We start from the raw sequence: 15,850 nt of genomic DNA on the forward strand, positions 1-15,850 counted from the left end.
CTCTGGAGCGATTTGCTGCTGAGCAGCCTGCATTGCCATTGCTGACCCAAAGGTGGCAGCAATAGCCAGCCCCACAGAGCAGGTCTGGGCAGAGCCTCTGGGAAGCCGGGATTGCTGAGCAATCTTCTCTGCGGTCGAAAGACAATGGGATACCGCAGAATGTGAGGTTCTGGATTCCTGTTGAACCACTGCAGGAACCCAACACCTAACAGTAATGATGTGGCTGGGCTGTGTGTTCTGTACGCACAGGACCTGTGAGAGGGGAGGAGTCAGGGTTCACATGATCAGGGGCCTCTGTGTCTGCACTCTGCAGGACTCTGCTGTGCTGGTTGTCTTGGTGCTGGATGAGGTAAAGTTTCTGTGTGGGGTCAGGAGTGCTTTACAGGGTGGATGTAGCAGAGCTGTGTGTGTACAGAGCAGAGCCGTGTGTGTATGAAGTGTACAGAGCGAAGCCACATGTGTACAGAGCGGAGCTGCGCGTGTGTGTGTGGGGCGTACGGAGTGGAATCACGTGTGTATGGAGCCGCGTCATGTGTGTATTAGGTGTACAGAGCGGAGCTGCACATGTATGAGGTGTACAGAGCAGAGTTGTGTGTGTACTTGGTGTATGTAGCGGAGCCATATGTGTATGGGATGTACAGAGTGGAGCCAAGTGTGTACAAGGCATACAAAGCAGGCTTTTCCCAAAGGACACAGGAGTACATGGCGGAGCACTTTAAAACTTGCACATGACAGTTCACCAGAAGTGATGTACTGGAAATTAGGTAAATTCATGAGGAGATTGTGACGGAACCAGGAATGCTTCGGATCCATCACCATGTCCTCCTCCGACAGTGCGGACAGCAGGATCGCCTTGGAATCGGGGATGTTGGCCATGTGAGTGGATCATGATATGTCCTGCACCGGGAGGGTCAGGTGGGCGTTACAATGGGAGCTGGGCTGCTATAGAATCTTTCTTTCTCATTCTATGTTCTGTCTTTCCCTCTATTTTTCTTTCTCCCTCTCTGGTCTTTCGTTCTCTAATCTTTCTTTTTTTCCTTTCTCTCTCACTGTTCTTTCTTTCTTTTTCTTTCCTCTTTCTTTACTTCTTTCTCTCTCTCTGTTCTTTCTCTGTCTCTGTGTTATTTCTTTCTTTCCCCTCTTTCTTTCTCTCTCTGTTCTTGCTTTCTTTCCCCTCTTTCTCTCTGTTCTTTCTTTCCCCTTTCTCTCTCCCTGTTCTTTCTTTCTTCCCCTCTCTCTTTCTCTCTGTTCTTACTTTTGCTCTGTTCTTTCTTCCCCTCTTTCTTTCTGTTCTTTCTCTGTCCTTTCTTCTCTTGCTGTTCTTCCTCTCTCTGTTCTTTCTTTCTCTCGCTCTCCTTTCTCTGTTTTCTTTTTTCTCTCTTTCTTTTCTCAGTACCTGTCAGTGTGCCTATAGTACCAGCCACTGTGCCCATAATGCCAGCCACTGTGCCCTCTTTACCAGTCAGTGTATTCAGCAGTGCTAAATGGGTGCAGTTGGGCATGGACATGAGTGTGAATAGTTGTGAAATGGGTGTGGTCAGGGGCGTGGCCTAAATTTTGCCACGGCTCGCTGTGCGCGCCGCATTATTTTTCCCTCTTTTCCTTCTTCAAAAGTTGGGAGGTATGCAATAAGAAATGTTCACTAGTTGCATGCTCCTGGCCAAATGGATACTGATTAGTGTGCAATAAAGAAATCACACCAGAGACACAGGCGGATGTAACCTCTCTTCGATCAATCTATGGCACAACTCCAAGAGCTTTATTAATCCAAACATAGGTTTATATATCCCCTGTAAGGGGGCTCTAAAATGGGAGTGATCGGATGTATTCCATTGGTTAGTGGGTTGGGCAGTGAGCTAGTCCGTGGGCGGATCCATAAGGTAATCTGGCTGGGTTGGTCCATGAGGTCATCAGAGTGGGCGTCATCGTGGGCGGATCCATGAGGTCATCAGAGTGGGCGTCATCTTGGATACCAGCACATGGTGTGTGGTGAAACAGGAAATGGCAGCTATCTTTAGTGTCCCACTTTGATCTGAAAAAGCTCATGTAAGGTGAAATAATACACTTTATGGGTAGTTCTCAATCTCTTATGTCGAGGTTATTTAAGTATTTGATCTTAAGGCTCTCCTCAACATATGTATGCATGGTATATGCCTGTATGAATGTATGATGGTATATGTGTAGATATATGCCTGTATGTGTAAACATGCATGGAATATGTGTATGACTGTATGTATATGCATTGTGACACTTCGACTATCTGTGGACGGGGAATACTCACTTGGCCAGTCGTTGAGGCATACGCTGGGACACTCAGGGTTAAAACAAAAGTCCAATCGATTTATTAATACTGAGCATAAACCGAATCTCAGGTACTTGGTAACTTGCAGCACCCCGTGCACTGTTCGGCTCTACAGTACCCATGGACCTCACTGAGTCTTGGTGTACCTAACACGGATTAGTGTCCATTAACTGTCCACAGGTTCCTCGATACCTCTTATCCTCAGAGGCATCCTCTCCCGAGGTATACCACAGGTTTTCTCTCTCTGGCACAGCCTAGCCAGCACTGCCCGTGCACAAACACACAGACTCCATCTTGGGTCTTCAGACACACCCCCTTGGGTGGGGTATGTAGGTGTCTGGATCCACCCATCTCTCCAAGTCACCTGGAAGCCTTCCCAATGTATATTAACCTTCAGCAGTACATCTGCTGAGCAAAACAAGCCCAGGCTTCCATCACAGGGCCACCCACCTCTGTGATACATACCGCCCATTAACCACATGGACACTCGCCATACCACATACCTCCCCACTCTGTCTAAGGCTCCGTGGCTTGGCACTTGCTATTACCCGACCAGAAACCCATCTCAGTCGCCTCTGAAAGTCACACCGTCTGTCAAAATCGGGCCGAATCACTGAACCCTTTTGGAATTATCCGTCGTCCGACTCCTTCACCTCCTCTGATAGTGTTGCCCCTTTGTTGGACCACCCCCATCCCTGGCGGTCAGTACAGTGTGGTGATTCCCTGACACCTATACCTTCTGTCTGGTCTGACCCTTTGTCACCACGTCTGCTACAGGGGTTTCCTGCCTAGGTCACGCATCACTGAACTCACAGAAGAGTCACTACTTCTAACTCTTCCTTGTCCTCTTCCATCAGGCCACTTTCGGTTGTCTCTCTATTGACAGTTTCTCCTTTTGTCTTTATTACCCAGAGAGGAGTCGTTCCATTTATCTTCCGGTTGAGTACTTCAAGCCTTTAAAGAAACCCTCGTCTCTCAATACCTCGAGTTGAAAATGGCCGCCATCTTCTTCGTCTTTCCTGCAGCTGTTTATTAATTTGCAGTCTCTCAAGTGTCAGCTGCTCTACCACTCTTAGGTACGCCATGCGATGTTCCAGGAGCATTCGGATATTCTCAAGGCTCTAGATTGATCCGACAAGGAAGAATGGAACCATCCCACCTTCACCAGCTACCTGGGCTTCATCATCAGCCGGAATCCTCACTCTAGTCACAGCAGACTTATCTACGATATAAGCACCTCTATATTTTCCAATATGGCCTTGTTCACTGATTGACACGTTGACAAGTGACCTCTGAGCTCAGAGACTTCCTTCTCCAGCTCATTAACTCTGTACTCAGCCACTTGTCTCAGGTCCTTTTCTCGCTCGACATGGTCTCTTATTGTCTCTTTAACCATCTCCACTTCGTGAGCCTGTTCCCTTTTGGCTAGCACGTGTCGGACCATAAATTCATTAATTAAAGTTTCAGATGGGGCAGCTTGCCAACCCACTCTCTGCTGCTTCAGAGTTCAACCTATTTCTTCATCTGCAGGTTAAGATTTTTGTGGGTCTTCCCTCCATTACCATCAACCACCCCTAGGGCCTCAACAGGGCTCTCTGAAGAGTCAATGTTCTCGCTCCCAGACTCCATCTCTCCACTCTCGGGTTCTCTGGAGTTCTCACCCCCTACTGTCCTGTTGTCACACGCCTCAGTATAGTTCCCTTCCTCTTCCAGAATTTTGGCACAGTTGTCATTTTCCACCACCTCTGAGGCAAATGAACCACCAGTCCACTCTCCATAACCTTTGTGGGTTTTCACTCCACCTGCACTCTCTGGGATTTCTCCTACCACGATCTTTGCTGAGGCATCTCCACCATCACAATATGTCAGTTTAATTTTCAGCACATCAACTGTTACCTCTGTGCTGGGGTTTGTCAGCGGCAATGTGACCTCTTTATCTAGGACATTAAGTTTGTTTGCACCTGACCCCGTCTCTTCTTCAGAGTGTTCAGCCTGACCTGCCTTTCTGCAGCCGCCATGTCCCTGGCGACCAGGGGAACCCTTGCCATTTTTACTCGAGTCCACCTTGCCGCACTCTCTTCAGACATTTCCCTCTCCTCCCTCAGTTCCCAAAACCATTTAAAGTCCCGGCCTTTTACAATAGGGAATGGCAAGTCCAGGACTACAGGGACGTCATGGCTGGTAATAATCGTGGGTGTCTCAATCTTTATTTTTTTATATAGCGCTAACATATTCCGCAGCGCTTAACAGTTTGCACACATCATCACTGTCCCCGATGGGGCTCACAATCTAAATTCCCTATTAGTATGTCTTTAGAATGATTACTCTGGACACTAGATAATTCCTAGGGACCCCATGGATGCTGTGGACTTCCATCTTCCTTTTGGGAATCAGATAGATTCCCGTCTACACCACCACACTTCCTCCTCCAGCCTCTGTCTTCCCCCCTCCAGCCCCTGACGCCCCCCCCCCTCCAGCCTCCTTCCTAATTTAGAGCTTTTGTTTTTTTTATCAGCATAAATTGTCATTTAAGAAACGATTGTCCATTCAAGAAGAGATTTGTGTTGGCAGATTATCCTAGGAAAGCGTGTTAGATGATAATAATCGTGCTGCCCATCTCACCCGACGAGCAAGCAGCACCCTTGTTCGTTGGGTGAATTGACCTTTTAAGGGAGCCCGACGTACTCACTAAATTGTCCCTATCCCTAAGTTTTTTTGGATGCAGATTGCTCTCACACGAGTGTTTTTTTGATTTGGAAAAGAAAGAAATGAGGATGGAGAATCAAAACTTTAAGGCTAAAAAATATACTCACACATATATACACCAACTGTATAGACACACATAAATATTTATGGTGTATACATTAGGCTATAAGACCTGGAGACTGTTATTACACATGCTGCCACTAGGTTTATTTTCTTTTCTTTAAAAAAAAACAAAAAAAAAAAAAACTGTCGCTGTCAGGAGTGGGATTCGAACCCACGCCTCCACGTGGTGACTGCAGACACTGAACACGCTCCCTGGTGCACAACAGCTTGCACCTCCAGGGACCAGTACTGCTGCTGTCAAGGAGTGGGATTTGAACCCACGCCTCCACATGTGGTGACTGCAGACGCTTAACACGCTCCCTGGTGCACAACAGCTTGCACCTCCAGGGACCAGTACTGCTGCTGTCAGGAGTGGGATTCGAACCCACGCCTCCACGGGAGACTGCAACCTGAACACAGTGCCTTAGACCACTAGGCCATCCTGACTGCTGACATTGACATGCTCCCTGGTGACACAAGAGTTTGCACCACCAGGGACTTCAGTACAGATCTGCTGTCCAAATCAGACATTGGGGCCCCTGGTGGGACTTCTGGCAAAGCCAGAGGGGACATTGGGATGTCATTTGAAAGCTAATTACCAGACTGAGGTGAGGGAGCAGTTCTTGGGGCTGTGTGGTGCTCTGTTGGGCATTTGTGCACCCTCAAGCCGGCACCACAAGGACCACTTTTATCCATGGACAGCCAGGCTCTGACCCCCTGAATTCAAATTCCATTTGGAGCAGGGGGACAAGTGATGTTGCTGTATGTAGGTGGCCTCCTGGATGATGTTCCTGCCAAGCTTGATTTGCCTGACCCCTTCTGCAGAGTAGTTAAGGGGATTGAGAACCCCCAAGACTGCCCCAGACTGAAAATGTCTTTTCAAATCTGCTGTCCAAATCAGACATTGGGGCCTCTGGTAAAGCCAGAGGGGACATTGGGATGTCATTTGAAAGCTAATTACCAGCTTCTTTTTCATTACTTTAGTTCTGCAGACAGATGGTAAACGCCATTGTCTGTAAAGACCCCGTTACACACTGCGATATCGCTAGCAATATTTTTGAACCCCTCTCCATAATCTTTGAAAATTCTTGGAGAACAGGAGAAGTGCCAGAAGACTGGAGAAGAGCAAATGTTGTTCCTATCTTCAAAAAGGGGAAGAAGGTGGACCCAGGCAACTATAGGCCGGTGAGTCTGACTTCTATACCAGGAAAGATCTTTGAACAAATTATTAAAACAACATGTATGTCAATACCTGGATAAGAATGAAGTGATTAAACAGAGTCAGCATGGGTTTCTAACTAATAAGTCATGTCAGACTAACTTAATTTCCTTCTATGATGGTATCACTGATTGGGTGGATCAAGGAAATGCTGTAGATATAGTATATCTTGACTTCAGCAAAGCATTTGACAAAGTCTCTCATACAATCCTTATTGAAAAAATGACTAAGTATGGAATGGACAAGGCAACTGTTAGGTGGATTCATAACTGGCTTAGTGATCGGACCCAAAGAGTGGTCGTAAATGGCTGCACATCCAGTTGGAAGAATGTCTCAAGTGGGGTACCACAGGGCTCTGTCCTGGGCCCTGTATTGTTCAACATCTTTATCAACGATTTAGATGAAGGAATTGAGGGTAAACTGATTAAATTTGCTGATGACACAAAGCTAGGAGGGATAGCTAATACTAGAGAAGAGAGAGAGAGGATTCAAAAAGATTTAAATAAACTGGAGAAGTGGGCAGCAACTAACAGAATGGTTTTTAACAGGGAGAAATGCAAAGTACTACATCTGGGCAATAAAAATGAAAAAAGCATATATAGAATGGGAGGAATAGGGCTAAGTGACAGCACATGTGAAAAAGACTTGGGTATACTAATAGATCACAGACTGAATATGAGTCAACAGTGTGATGCAGCAGCAAAAAAGGCAAACGCAATTCTAGGATGTATTAACAGAAGCATACAGTCTAGATCACGTGAAGTCATTATTTCCCTCTACTCCTCTTTGGTCAGACCTCATCTGGAATATTGTGTCCAGTTTTGGGCACCACATTTTAAAAAAGACATCAACAAACTGGAGCAAGTTCAGAAAAGAGCGACCAGAATGGTGACCGGTCTGCAAACCCTGTCTTATGAGGAAAGGTTGCAGGATTTGGGAATGTTTAGTTTGCAAAAGAGAAGACTGAGAGGAGACTTAATAGCTGTCTACAAATATCTAAAGGGCTGTCACATTGTAGAAGGATCAACTTTATTCTCATTTGCACAAGGAAAGACTAGAAGCAATGGGATGAAACTGAATGGGAAGAGACACAGATTAGATATTAGAAAAAACTTTTTGACAGTTAGAGTGATCAATGAGTGGAACAGGCTGCCACGAGAAGTGGTGAGTTCTCCTTCAATGGAAGTCTTCAAACAGAGGCTGGACAGACATCTGACTGGGATGATTTAGCGAATCCTGCTTTGAGCAGGGGGTTGGACCAGATGGCCCAGGAGGTCCCTTCCAACTCTACGATTCTATGATTCTATATTGCTGTAAAGTCACCGATTTTGTGACGTTGCAGCGATATTGCTAGCGATATCCCTGCATGTGATACTTACCTCCGACCGGCTCCCCCGCTGGTTATCACTGATCGCGCGAGAAGCTCCTGGTCCATTCCTCGTCGGCCACTTCCTGCTGGGCTTCCTGTGGCGCCCAGGGCGGGAGGACGCAGGATCGCCGCGTCTGACAGGTAAGTAGCGATCCCCGTCCCCAGCAATGTCGCTGGTGAGATCTGCCTGTGTAGCAGCTCACTAGCGACCACCTAGCGATGCACCAGCGATCCTGACCGCGTCATATCGCTAGTCGGGATCGCTGGTGCATCGCTAGGTGTAACGGTACCCTAAGTGTTACAATGAGTCACTTCTAACTGGCTAGATAGAAAAGTTGCAGACTCTGTAATCTCAGGATAAATTACCGTATTTTTCGGACTATAAGATGCAACGGACCATAAGAACACCCCAATTTTCAGTAGGAAAATAGGGGGAAAAAAAATAATGTGTCAAATGGGGGTCCGTCTTACAGTCCGAATTCAGCTTACCTGGGAAGGGATCTGGCACAGGTGAAGTAGTCACAGGGGTCATTCAGTGGTCCAAGCTCGTGCGGTGGCGGCTCTGTGCTAGGGCAGGTTGGTTGTGCTGGGGCAGCTGCGCTGGGGGAGAGGCAGCTGCGCTGAGGCAGGGGCAGCAGCAGCGCTGGGGCAGGGGCAGCAGCAGCGCTGAGGCAGGGGCAGCAGCAGCGCTGAGGCAGGGGCAGCAGCAGCGCTGAGGCAGGGGCAGCAGCAGCGCTGAGGCAGGGGCAGCAGCAGCGCTGAGGCAGGGGCAGCAGCAGCGCTGAGGCAGGGGCAGCAGCAGCGCTGAGGCAGGGGCAGCAGCAGCGCTGAGGCAGGGGCAGCAGCAGCGCTGAGGCAGGGGCAGCTGCAGCGCTGAGGCAGGGGCAGCTGCAGCGCTGAGGCAGGGGCAGCTGCAGCGCTGAGGCAGGTGCAGCTGTGCTGGGGCAGGTGGGCTCTGTGGTGGTGGCAGCGGGCGGCGCTCTGCGGTGCGGTGGTGGCAGCGGGCTGTGCTCCGGTACAGGGATGGCGGCTCCGCCGCGATTTCTTCGCAGCCCGGAGGCCCCCGCACTTCCCTTGCTGGCCGCCGCCATGTTGCAGTGGCCTCCGGGAGCATGGACGCCGGAAAGAATCTGCCGCAGACCTCAAAATTTGAAATCTCATTTTCAAAAGTGAGAGCCGGCTAATGGTGCCAAAAATGAGAGCAATAGCTTTAACAACCGGTTCCACCGAACCGGGGAGAACCCGCTGAATCCCACCCCTGGCTGCGCCCCGAGGGCTCATAGTGCTGCGCTGTGTGGAGTGGGATTCGAACCCACGCCTCCACGTGGTGACTGCAGACGCTGAACACGCTCCCTGGTGCACAACAGCTTGCACCTCCAGGGACCAGTACTGCTGCTGTCAGGAGTGGGATTCGAACCCACGCCTCTACGGGAGACTGCCCCGAGGGCTCATAGTGCTGTGCTGTGTGGTGCGGGGTGGGCAGGGTCAGCGCTGGGCCCCCAGGGCTCATAGTGCTCCGCTGTGTGGTGCGGGGTGGGTGGGGTCAGCGCTGCGCCCCCAGGGCTTATAGCGCTGCGCTGTGTGGTGCGGCGTGGGCGGGGTCAGCGCTGCACCCCCAGGGCTCATAGTGCTCCGCTGTGTGGTGCGGGGTCATCTCCCATCTCCTCCCTGGCTCTGTGCTGCTGTGTAAGATCGCTTAGTGGTGGGGGAGGGGCGGCAGTGACTGGCCGGTGGGCAGGGTCACTGTGCTTTGGGAACCAAGATCCGGCCTGCATAGAAGGTGGAAGAGGGAGGAGTCGTGTGACACGCCGAGCTGCCTGTGACTCATCCCCTGGCTCGGGGGGCGGAGTCAGCGCCGTGCAGCACACAAACAGTCTCTCCCTGGCTTGCAGTACAGTGAGGCTGGGGGATGGGCGGCCGGGCTCTGTGTCACGTGGCTCCGAGCCCACCCCCTGCTTTCTCGGTCTAACTGCAGCAACAATGACGTCACCTGAGCGCCAGATTTGAACCTTGGAGCTGCCGGCCGGTAACTGTATGCCTGTATGGGGTCAGCTGTGGGGGGAGGCAGGGGGTCCCTGCAGAGTGTATGGGGTCAGCTGTGGGGGGCACTGCGGGTAGACAGGGGGTCCCTGCAGAGTGTATGGGGTCAGCTGTGGGGGGCACTACGGGGGAGACAGGGGGTCCCTGCAGAGTGTATGGGGTCAGCTGTGGGGGGCACTGCGTGGGAGACAGGGGGTCCCTGCAGAGTGTTTGGGGTCAGCTGTGGGGGGCACTGCGTGGGAGACAGGTGGTCCCTGCAGGGGGAGGTGAGGACAGTGTATGGGCACAGCTGTGGGGGGCATGGCGGGGTACAGGCGTTCCCTGTGGGGTAGGGGAGGGTTAGGGGGGCTGTGTTGTCACTCTGCTGTGAACACTAATTATGAATGCAATATTTCCCTTATTAATTATTGTTTTTTTATTTCTCTGTCTCTCAGTAGGTAACACTTGGGGCAGTCGCCCGCTCTCTGTGTGTCTGCTGGCAATATACGCTCGTAGAAAAAGGGGTTAATGTACCAGTACAATTCATAGGACTTAATTTTTATTCTATGTCAAAATTCAATAATTTCCTTTTCCCTTTTTTTTCCAATAGGTAACAAGGCATCGTGGACACTAAACTGGCTCAAGAACTGGCGGGACAAGGACACCAAGTTTGCCTAATGGACGACATCGCTATGGAGGAACACAGCTCTCCGGCCACCATCATCATGTGGAGCAGCTAAGCCTCTTCATCCTCGGTTTGGGCAAGTGACAATCCATGTATGTATGGTCTAAGGAGCGGTCATGGCACATGTACATACATGTATGTGTAAACATGTATATACAGTCAGCTGTCATGGCACTCGGGAAGTCACACCAGGGGGCTGTGTGGCCCTGTAGGCCTCTACACCACCACACAGCCTCCCGCAACCCGCTCTACAGCACCACACAGCCTCCCGCAGCCCCGTCTACACCACCACACTTCCTCCTCCAGCCTCTGTCTCCCCCCTCCAGTCCCTGACGCCCCCCCCTCCAGCCTCCTTCCTAATTTAGAGCTTTTGGTTTTTTTTATCAGCATAAATTGTCATTTAAGAAACGATTGTCCATTCAAGAAGAGATTTGTGTTGGCAGATTATCCTAGGAAAGCGTGTTAGATGATAATAATCGTGCTGCCCATCTCACCCGACGAGCAAGCAGCACCCTTGTTCGTTGGGTGAATTGACCTTTTAAGGGAGCCCGACGTACTCACTAAATTGTCCCTATCCCTAAGTTTTTTTGGATGCAGATTGCTCTCACACGAGTGTTTTTTTGATTTGGAAAAGAAAGAAATGAGGATGGAGAATCAAAACTTTAAGGCTAAAAAATATACTCACACATATATACACCAACTGTATAGACACACATATAAATATTTATGGTGTATACATTAGGCTATAAGACCTGGAGACTGTTATTACACATGCTGCCACTAGGTTTATTTTCTTTTCTTTAAAAAAAAAAAAGATGCAACGGACCATAAGAACACCCCAATTTTCAGTAGGAAAATAGGGGGAAAAAAAATAATGTGTCAAATGGGGGTCCGTCTTACAGTCCGAATTCAGCTTACCTGGGAAGGGATCTGGCACAGGTGAAGTAGTCACAGGGGTCATTCAGTGGTCCAGGCTCGTGCGGTGGCGGCTCTGTGCTAGGGCAGGTTGGTTGTGCTGGGGCAGCTGCGCTGGAGGAGAGGCAGCTGCGCTGGGGGAGGGGCAGCTGCGCTGGGGCAGCTGCGCTGAGGCAGGGGCAGCAGCAGCGCTGGGGCAGGGGCAGCTGGGCAGGGGCAGCTGCGCTGGGGCAGCTGCGCTGGGGCAGGTGGGCTCTGTGGTGGTGGCAGCGGGCGGCGCTCTGCGGTGCGGTGGTGGCAGCGGGCTGTGCTCCGGTACAGGGACGGCGGCTCCGTCGCGATTTCTTCGCAGCCCGGAGGCTGTGGGGGGGAGACAGGGGTTCCCTGCAGAGTGTATGGGGTCAGCTGTGGGGGGCACTACGGGGGAGACAGGGGGTCCCTGCAGAGTGTATGGGGTCAGCTGTGGGGGGCACTGCGTGGGAGACAGGGGGTCCCTGCAGAGTGTTTGGGGTCAGCTGTGGGGGGCACTGCGTGGGAGACAGGTGGTCCCTGCAGGGGGAGGTGAGGACAGTGTATGGGCACAGCTGTGGGGGGCATGGCGGGGTACAGGCGTTCCCTGTGGGGTAGGGGAGGGTTAGGGGGGCTGTGTTGTCACTCTGCTGTGAACACTAATTATGAATGCAATATTTCCCTTATTAATTATTGTTTTTTTATTTCTCTGTCTCTCAGTAGGTAACACTTGGGGCAGTCGCCCGCTCTCTGTGTGTCTGCTGGCAATATACGCTCGTAGAAAAAGGGGTTAATGTACCAGTACAATTCATAGGACTTAATTTTTATTCTATGTCAAAATTCAATAATTTCCTTTTCCCTTTTTTTTCCAATAGGTAACAAGGCATCGTGGACACTAAACTGGCTCAAGAACTGGCGGGACAAGGACACCAAGTTTGCCTAATGGACGACATCGCTATGGAGGAACACAGCTCTCCGGCCACCATCATCATGTGGAGCAGCTAAGCCTCTTCATCCTCGGTTTGGGTAAGTGACAATCCATGTATGTATGGTCTAAGGAGCGGTCATGGCACATGTACATACATGTATGTGTAAACATGTATATACAGTCAGCTGTCATGGCACTCGGGAAGTCACACCAGGGGGCTGTGTGGCCCTGTAGGCCTCTACACCACCACACAGCCTCCCGCAACCCGCTCTACAGCACCACACAGCCTCCCGCAGCCCCGTCTACACCACCACACTTCCTCCTCCAGCCTCTGTCTCCCCCCTCCAGTCCCTGACGCCCCCCCTCCAGCCTCCTTCCTAATTTAGAGCTTTTGGTTTTTTTTATCAGCATAAATTGTCATTTAAGAAACGATTGTCCAATCAAGAAGAGATTTGTGTTGGCAGATTATCTTAGGAAAGCGTGTTAGATGATAATAATCGTGCTGCCCATCTCACCCGACGAGCAAGCAGCACCAGGGTGGATAAAAATCTTGAATTTTTTAAAAAAAAAATCAAAAAAATCAGATTTTTTTGATTTAAATCAGATTTTTTTGATTTAAATCATTTGATTGCAGTTTTCATAATGTGATTTCAAACGGCAAACAAGTCCTTGGATATCCTTTTGACAGTATTTGCACTTTGCTCTTGCACCTTTCTTTCCAAGATCTGCTGCTGGCATCTCAACAAAATGAACCCAAATAGGGTCTCTCTTACGACCTGCTGCCATGGCTCACACAGATCACTTATGAAGTTTGATTGTTACTACAGCCTGAGCCAAGCACTGCTGATGTTACTCCAGCCTGAGCCAAGTACTGCTGACTATCCAACAAGTTTGGGCACGTCAACTGAATGCAGGGAAAAAGAAACTAAACCAAAACTGAAACCAAGCTAGAAGTGTGGAATTAAAGGGGCAGTATGAACAAAATGTGGAGGCTATTAATAGTTTATACAATTAAGACATGCTGCTTTTAAACACCTACCTATTGCCATATAGTAAAACAAAAAAGATTTTTACTTACTTTGGGGTCCCCCCCTCACCCTGGCGTTAGATCGTTGCCCCTACTTTCGTCCGTGTAACTATGGGCGCACATGCACACTGCTCTCACTTCTCATTTTAATCGTGATTTATATTAAAAAAAACCTTTTGATTTAAATCAGTGATTTAAATCATGATTAAAATCATGATTTAAATCGATCCGATTTAAATAGAAAAAAATCTTTTGATTTAAATCGTGATTTAAATCGGCGTGATTTAAATCAATCCACCCTGAGCAGCACCCTTGTTCGTTGGGTGAATTGACCTTTTAAGGGAGCCCGACGTACTCACTAAATTGTCCCTATCCCTAAGTTTTTTTGGATGCAGATTGCTCTCACACGAGTGTTTTTTTGATTTGGAAAAGAAAGAAATGAGGATGGAGAATCAAAACTTTAAGGCTAAAAAATATACTCACACATATATACACCAACTGTATAGACACACATATAAATATTTATGGTGTATACATTAGGCTATAAGACCTGGAGACTGTTATTACACATGCTGCCACTAGGTTTATTTTCTTTTCTTTAAAAAAAAACAAAAAAAAAAACTGTCGCTGTCAGGAGTGGGATTCGAACCCACGCCTCCACGTGGTGACTGCAGACGCTGAACACGCTCCCTGGTGCACAACAGCTTGCACCTCCAGGGACCAGTACTGCTGCTGTCAAGGAGTGGGATTTGAACCCACGCCTCCACATGTGGTGACTGCAGACGCTTAACACGCTCCCTGGTGCACAACAGCTTGCACCTCCAGGGACCAGTACTGCTGCTGTCAGGAGTGGGATTCGAACCCACGCCTCCACGGGAGACTGCAACCTGAACACAGTGCCTTAGACCACTAGGCCATCCTGACTGCTGACATTGACATGCTCCCTGGTGACACAAGAGTTTGCACCACCAGGGACTTCAGTACAGATCTGCTGTCCAAATCAGACATTGGGGCCCCTGGTGGGACTTCTGGCAAAGCCAGAGGGGACATTGGGATGTCATTTGAAAGCTAATTACCAGACTGAGGTGAGGGAGCAGTTCTTGGGGCTGTGTGGTGCTCTGTTGGGCATTTGTGCACCCTCAAGCCTGCACCACAAGGACCACTTTTATCCATGGACAGCCAGGCTCTGACCCCCTGAATTCAAATTCCATTTGGAGCAGGGGGACAAGTGATGTTGCTGTATGTAGGTGGCCTCCTGGATGATGTTCCTGCCAAGCTTGATTTGCCTGACCCCTTCTGCAGAGTAGTTAAGGGGATTGAGAACCCCCAAGACTGCCCCAGACTGAAAATGTCTTTTCAAATCTGCTGTCCAAATCAGACATTGGGGCCTCTGGTAAAGCCAGAGGGGACATTGGGATGTCATTTGAAAGCTAATTACCAGCTTCTTTTTCATTACTTTAGTTCTGCAGACAGATGGTAAACGCCATTGTCTGTAAAGACCCCGTTACACACTGCGATATCGCTAGCAATATTTTTGAACCCCTCTCCATAATCTTTGAAAATTCTTGGAGAACAGGAGAAGTGCCAGAAGACTGGAGAAGAGCAAATGTTGTTCCTATCTTCAAAAAGGGGAAGAAGGTGGACCCAGGCAACTATAGGCCGGTGAGTCTGACTTCTATACCAGGAAAGATCTTTGAACAAATTATTAAACAACATGTATGTCAATACCTGGATAAGAATGAAGTGATTAAACAGAGTCAGCATGGGTTTCTAACTAATAAGTCATGTCAGACTAACTTAATTTCCTTCTATGACGGTATCACTGATTGGGTGGATCAAGGAAATGCTGTAGATATAGTATATCTTGACTTCAGCAAAGCATTTGACAAAGTCTCTCATACAATCCTTATTGAAAAAATGACTAAGTATGGAATGGACAAGGCAACTGTTAGGTGGATTCATAACTGGCTTAGTGATCGGACCCAAAGAGTGGTCGTAAATGGCTGCACATCCAGTTGGAAGAATGTCTCAAGTGGGGTACCACAGGGCTCTGTCCTGGGCCCTGTATTGTTCAACATCTTTATCAACGATTTAGATGAAGGAATTGAGGGTAAACTGATTAAATTTGCTGATGACACAAAGCTAGGAGGGATAGCTAATACTAGAGAAGAGAGAGAGAGGATTCAAAAAGATTTAAATAAACTGGAGAAGTGGGCAGCAACTAACAGAATGGTTTTTAACAGGGAGAAATGCAAAGTACTACATCTGGGCAATAAAAATGAAAAAAGCATATATAGAATGGGAGGAATAGGGCTAAGTGACAGCACATGTGAAAAAGACTTGGGTATACTAATAGATCACAGACTGAATATGAGTCAACAGTGTGATGCAGCAGCAAAAAAGGCAAATGCAATTCTAGGATGTATTAACAGAAGCATACAGTCTAGATCACGTGAAGTCATTATTTCCCTCTACTCCTCTTTGGTCAGACCTCATCTGGAATATTGTGTCCAGTTTTGGGCACCACATTTTAAAAAAGACATCAACAAACTGGAGCAAGTTCAGAAAA

At 48.8% G+C, this 15,850-nt stretch overlaps 2 non-coding genes across 2 annotated transcripts; both read right to left on the bottom strand.

The window, feature by feature from the left end:
- Positions 1–5,474: 5,474 nt before the first annotated feature.
- TRNAL-CAG (transfer RNA leucine (anticodon CAG)) lies at positions 5,475–5,557 on the bottom strand. Its single transcript has one exon. It is a non-coding gene; the product is annotated as a tRNA-Leu (tRNA).
- Positions 5,558–14,122: 8,565 nt separating this feature from the next.
- Positions 14,123–14,205, bottom strand: TRNAL-CAG (transfer RNA leucine (anticodon CAG)). Its single transcript has one exon. It is a non-coding gene; the product is annotated as a tRNA-Leu (tRNA).
- Positions 14,206–15,850: the final 1,645 nt, after the last annotated feature.

This window comes from Dendrobates tinctorius, unplaced genomic scaffold (genome assembly GCF_039654945.1).
Source record: "Dendrobates tinctorius isolate UK_male_01 unplaced genomic scaffold, ASM3965494v1 ptg000366l, whole genome shotgun sequence".
NCBI lineage: Eukaryota > Metazoa > Chordata > Amphibia > Anura > Dendrobatidae > Dendrobates > Dendrobates tinctorius.